Source organism: Apteryx rowi, unplaced genomic scaffold (genome assembly GCF_003343035.1).
Source record: "Apteryx rowi isolate R43461 unplaced genomic scaffold, aptRow1 scaffold_40, whole genome shotgun sequence".
Lineage (NCBI taxonomy): Eukaryota > Metazoa > Chordata > Aves > Apterygiformes > Apterygidae > Apteryx > Apteryx rowi.
Genome location: NW_020450530.1, coordinates 1,660,193 through 1,666,192, shown reverse-complemented (window position 1 = coordinate 1,666,192; position 6,000 = coordinate 1,660,193).

The window sequence follows — 6,000 nt, the reverse complement described above, 5'->3', positions numbered from 1 at the left end:
GGAGCTGCCGTTGCTCCGCGGCCCTCGCGGCGCAGGGCAGCGGGGGGCGGCGCGCTGGGATGCGAAACGGGGGGAAACAGCCGGTTAAGGCGGCGCCTGGCCCGCGGGAGCAGCCCGTCCCGCGGGGCTCGTTGCTAATTCAGTGTGGAAACGTCTCCGCTAATGACCTTAGCTGCGGACAGAGGAAACCGCGATAAACCAGGTGGAGATCCTGTCCGGGCGATGAACTCCTGCCCCTGGAGCAGGTGCCCGTGGCGCTGCTCCCTCCCCTTCTCTCCTAGCTCTTCTCCCCTGCACGTGCGGTTGCGTTTCGAGCCCCGTTTCGTGAGAGCTGCAGAATATGGGTTGCGTGGGGAGAAGAAGCACRAAGCCCAGAATGGACTTGCTGAGAGACCTTTTCTTTCGTGCCCTGAGCAAAGGGACTAAGGAAGCCTGTTGTCTTCTCCCGATGCAGATAGAAGCAGGTTTTCCGTGGGAGAGACTGCACTGGACTGATCTTTGTCATACTGCTGTGTGTTTTAATACCCGAATTTTACTTCCCCATTCTTTGGAATCTGTGATTTAACAGTAATCTGGTCCACTTGTAAATACAGGGAGATCCGAGGAGGTAAGCTATTCTCCCATTTTGGAACTTTATCAGAGACTTTAAGTCCCTGAAGATTCCCCCACGTTTTCTCTGTGCACTGAGATCCTGGGTTAACTTCCCAATTTTGTCAGGCAAGGTGTATTTGCCTGCTGCCCCTGTCTCTCTGGTGGCATCCCCAATCCGATCTCCTGACTGGTCTCTGGGCTCAGATTGCTTTCACTGGTGCCTTCCCTCATTTCCTTCGTTTTGCAGAGACGCAGGTGCGTCTCTGACAAGCAGGCCATGTGAGTGCGCTCTGCCCTGTAATCCAATAGGACATGTGCACTGTGCGTGCTGCGGGCTGGGCCCCATGTGTAGCGAAGGCTTCTGTTTTCGGTCCAGAAGGCTGATTAGGAGTGACACCACGCTCAGAGAAAGCAGTGTGGTGAGAGAACCCTGTCCTGCCTCATTTCGTGTATGTTCTGCCTTTGGTTCACTGTTGTTGGCTTGGCGGATGCACAGAGCAGCCCTGAGCCGCTGCAGCTCCTTGCGCAGTCGGTGCCTGTGTTAGTACAAGCCATGTGACTCTGATCAGGCTCCAAGGAGCGCGGAGCTGGCAGCACGGGACTGAGAGGTTGAAACACCTTCACTTTAATTCTCGCACCTCCTCACCCCCCTCCCCTGCCAGCTTTGCTGTGCTGGTTCCAGCGTCAGTGATTCAGGAAACTGTCGCAAGGGAAGGTGAGTTATAGTCAAGGTGGGAAAGAGCCGTCTACTGAGAAAAGATCCAAGAGAAAATTTCAGAAAAAGCCACTTGAAAAGTGGGTCAAGAGACCTGCTGGGTAGAAGGATGGATCTCYCTCCTGCAGACTTGGAGAGACAATATTTTTGGCCTTGGGATAGCCTATCAAGTAGAAATGTGGAGGACAGAGTATATACTAGGGTGGGAAGATGTGCCCTGACTATACACATTACAGACGATTTATAAAGCCTTTTGAGAACTTTGGATGGAAGATTCTCTATCAGCGTAAGCGTTCATCAATGATTGTCTAATAAAGTGGTGAATGCAGAAAACTCACTGGGCTGAATTTCTCTGGTTTTATTCTGCATATTGATTTCATTTCAAGAATCGTACAGTAGTGCTGCAAGTGGCTGATCCTAATTCGTGTGTTGTGAAGAGTATGACAAAGTATGTTTCTGAGTTGTTGTTTGGGTCACTGGCCCTGCGTTGGGGTCGCTGGCCAGCTACTTCAGAGACCTCAGAGGATTCACTGATGAGGTTTTCTTCCGCCTGTACCATGCGTGAGGCCCAGTCCAGTAGCTGCTCTCAGACGGTGCCTCCTGCATCAGGCCCTGGACACAAATGAACAGTGAGCTACTCTCTTGTGAGAGAGACTTGGTTGGATGTTGTGGGCCTGTCCGTTCCCTGCGATGCTACCTGTGAATAGCTGCAGAGTCCTACRTCAAGAGTGAGAGCAGGCAGGTTAGCACATGGTTTGGGGTGTTCCCCTGCTGCTCGGGAACGTTGGATTCAGGCTCCCGTTCCAGTGAATATTGCATTAGATAAATGGTCACGGAGACAAATTCTCRTGGGCTATAGAGGATCTGGACTCAAGTTCTTGATCCATATTGGGAAGATGTGTTTTGATAATAGCTGCCTAATTCTCTCTAGGCTTTGTGTGAGGAGACGGAGCAGCTAACTTGGGCTGTGAACTCCGCTGAGCATCAGAATGCCCTAAACCTGTCAGAAATAGTAGAGTATGTTTTGGAGCCCACTGGCCCTTCCTTAGCTACTCTGAAATGCAGAATGGGGCCAGAAAACAGGGCTGAGGTTGCGTTTGCCTTAGGAATGGAGTCCTGGTGTGCCCTGCCGGCTGTGACCTTCGGGGTACCTCTGCTCTGGGGCAGGCAGGGCTGGGCTCGCAGAGCTTCACCTTTTCACTTTGTGTGTGGCCGGCCTTCAGCCTGGGTCCGGCCTGCCCTGCCTGCTCTTTCTAGGTAGGATGTTTCCATTTTACACATGAGGACACTGAGGTACAGAGGGGTGGAATATATTATTCATAGTAAATAGGTGTCAAATCTGGCAACATGGAGCAAGGACATAATCAAAGTAGAAGGAGCCCCCATATTAGAGCATGTTGTGCTGGAGTATTGGTCTTGTATGTTGCTCACTCATCATGTAGCCAAAGTAATTGCATTTTTGAGTAAAATGAGGACGCACTAGTATTCCATCCTTGTGGTACCATGGTTTAATCTTCCCTGTATGTCCAGAAAGCACATTATGCTTCCCCTGGAAGCACTGAACTGAATTTGCCATCACTGTTTTTTGGAGTCGCAAGTGTGGGTATTAGAGATGGGGGTGACAACTAAATTTTGTTCCACTGCATGCACAGTTCATCCCCAGATAACCTTGCAACTGAGCATAGAAACCAGCCTGGCTAAAATTAAAACTGCGTCTTAAAGCCGCTGCCTGATGTTGCCTGAAGCTTTTTGTTCAGTTTATTTTTGCAAGGTCACTGAGACAGAAGACTGCATTCTCTAAGCATTTTGGCCTGGAGCCTTTCATGTGGGTGCATTCATTTCACATTTGGGACATCCTCCCTCTCTCTTCAGTCCCTTCGTTTTTACTCCCTCGTTTTCCATCTCTTTCTGCTCCTGTCCTTTTTTATCTCAGGAGCCCTCAGATCAATAACAGATCCTAACCTTTATGCTTAGGGATAAAAGCTATCCTTTTTATCACCTTAACATGTAATCACTAATCATTAGCTTTCAAATTTGTTAATCATCAGAACCTTCCTTAGCTGAAATAGGATGTGTCATTTTATTTCATTTATTTATTTATTTATTCTGAACAGCCCAGAGAGCTCTTTCCCCCGTGCCCCTTTCTGCGTGGCCGCCGAGCTGAGAGCAGCTGCCCAAGAGCTCGTGRGCCGGGGCGCCTGCCGGCCGTCTGCTAGAGCTGCCGAGGCTGCTGCCTGCGCCGCTGCCCTCGCTCCGTTTGTATCCTGCCGTGTGAAGTACTTGTCTTGCGAAGCCACGTGTTTGCTGTTTGAAGCAAATTCTGCTTCTGCCCCCTTCAGTGGCTTGCAGCGTGATCTTGGACTACTTACTTTAGATCAAAATACAAAATTCTTTTTTGTTAATTTTTTTAAAGAGCTGAGAACGTTAAATTCCAGTTCAGATGAACAGTGGCTGCATGAACAGGAGCTCTGAGAGGCATCCCAAGGGTAGTAAGCTGAGCTTCCAGTAAGATGTCCAAAATTAGAAGTCACTTTGGAAGATTTAAGCCAAARTTTAAGATCTGATAAAGGGCTTAAGTGTCTCAGGCACCCATTATCTGGAATGGACCAGATCACCAGATTAGGCATCTTTTCTTCCTGTTCAGCAAAAATGGTGAGAGAAGAGCAGTCAAAAAAGCCTTTGTGCCAAGTGAGAAGCTGCCCCTAAACTTTGGAGCTTCATTTGCACCATCTCTGCAATGGGAATAATTGCAAATACTTTATTAATAGGTGCATATTAAAAATCCATAAAATGCCCCCTTTAATACTGTTAACTATCAAATATACTAAAACCGTTTCTATATATGAGAGACCTGTAGGCAGCACACTTCATTTGCTGCAAGCTGCTGCTAGCAGCAAACAGCTGTTCCCAAACCAGTTAATTAAACTAAAGCAAAAACTAGAATATTAGTTCAGATAGTTCAGGATTCTCCCTTCCTTTCCTTTCTACCTCAGGGAGCGCATGCTGAGCAATAGACCACATCAGTTACTATGTTAAAAAAAAGCCTCCCATATTTAGTACCTCCTTAACAGTGTTATTAAGATGGATTAATTATTCTTTGTTCTGGTCTCTGAAGATAAAGAGTAATTATTATTAATTACATGTAATTGAAAAATTGCTCCTCCACAAAGAATCCAGTAGCGGTTAATGGGATTTTTACGTCTTGCCACCTATAGGGAGGAGTACAACATTCCATAATGTTATAGCAAAGGCTGCCATGAACTTCATCATGGCCTCAGAGAGTTTATTAGATTTCCAGCCTGCGCTTTAGACCAGTCTTTTCAGCTATAACAGGTCTCAAAGCATRCCAGCGAGCTAGGACTCCATAGTTTGTTCAGTGCTGAGTGGCCACTTAAGCGAAAGAAGGTGCAATCTGCAAAGCTGTTTGCAATTGATAAAGCTGCAAGATTTTTCTTCAATAAGCTTCCAGAAACCTGTGGAAAAAACACGGGTAAGCTAAAGGAAAAATATTCAAAACAAAACAAAAAAAATCCTGCGTTTACTTAGCCAGGAAGGAAGCTTTTGCAAGAAATCTCTCTAGTAACCAGTGCATCACCTGTGGGTCAGCCCAGACAGCAGAGGGAGGTTATGTTGAGATGTATGAAATAAAGTGAAAATGAAGAAAGTTTATTAGGTTTTTATACAAGGGCAGAACACTTTAAATTAGATAAGATTGGTTAGCCTGAGACTTGAAATTTCTGGCTGCCCCACAGATTTCTGTTGTTAATTACAAATCCTCAAAATATGTAGGTGCGTAACTTCCTTTGACTTCCGTGGGAGTCGGACACCTTCATATGACTAAAACTCTGGCCCTTAAGATCTCTAGACCTCAGCTGCACACTGGCAAAATGAGGATAATATTTTTTTACTTCAGGGAGTGCAACAAGTAAATTAAGGAGTTATTATGTACTTAGATAATATAATAATTGAGATAATCAAAGCACTTAGAAGTGTAGCCTACCCTCGGCTGCTTTCTTCACATACAAGGTGGTGTAAAGAGGCCACTTGGAAACAAAAATGATGTATTTGGTTTTGCTTGTTTTGCAGATCTTTCCTCTTTGCTTTTTCTTTTCCTCMTAAATTCCCACATTAAGACCAGGTCCCATACTACAGCAAGACGCATCTGCTCATGTTGCCACGTACTGAACAGTCCTTTTCCCAAGAGGCTTCGCGTTCGCCTCTGCCAGCCTAGAAGAGCCCAGGATGAGCGACGGCATCCGCAGAGCCCTCTGCTCTCCCGAACGAGAGGCAAGGAGAAGCTGTGCCAGTGCCCCCGGCAGCGCGGCGCTGAGSCAAGCGGACAGGCGTCCCGGCAGCTTTTTATAACCCGGGCCGATACGCGGCCTGGACGGGGCTGCCGGGGGCTCTGCTTGGGCCGCGGTCAGCTCGGTGCACGGAGCGTGTCGGTCACGGGCGAGGCGGGATGGCAGGTCCYGCTCTGACCGAGCTCCCCAGCCCTCCGCTCGAACGCTGATTAATTTTAGCTGCCGCCTCCCATGCACAGCCCAGCGAAAGCAAGCCCCTCAGGAGCGGAGCAGGGTGCGGCGTGTGAGCGCAGATTTGGGTGGGAGGAATCAACGCCAACTGCTTTTTTTGCTGCTGAGCTAATTTAGGGGCTGACAAAGACCAGAGAAGTCCAGTGCAAACAGATTTCC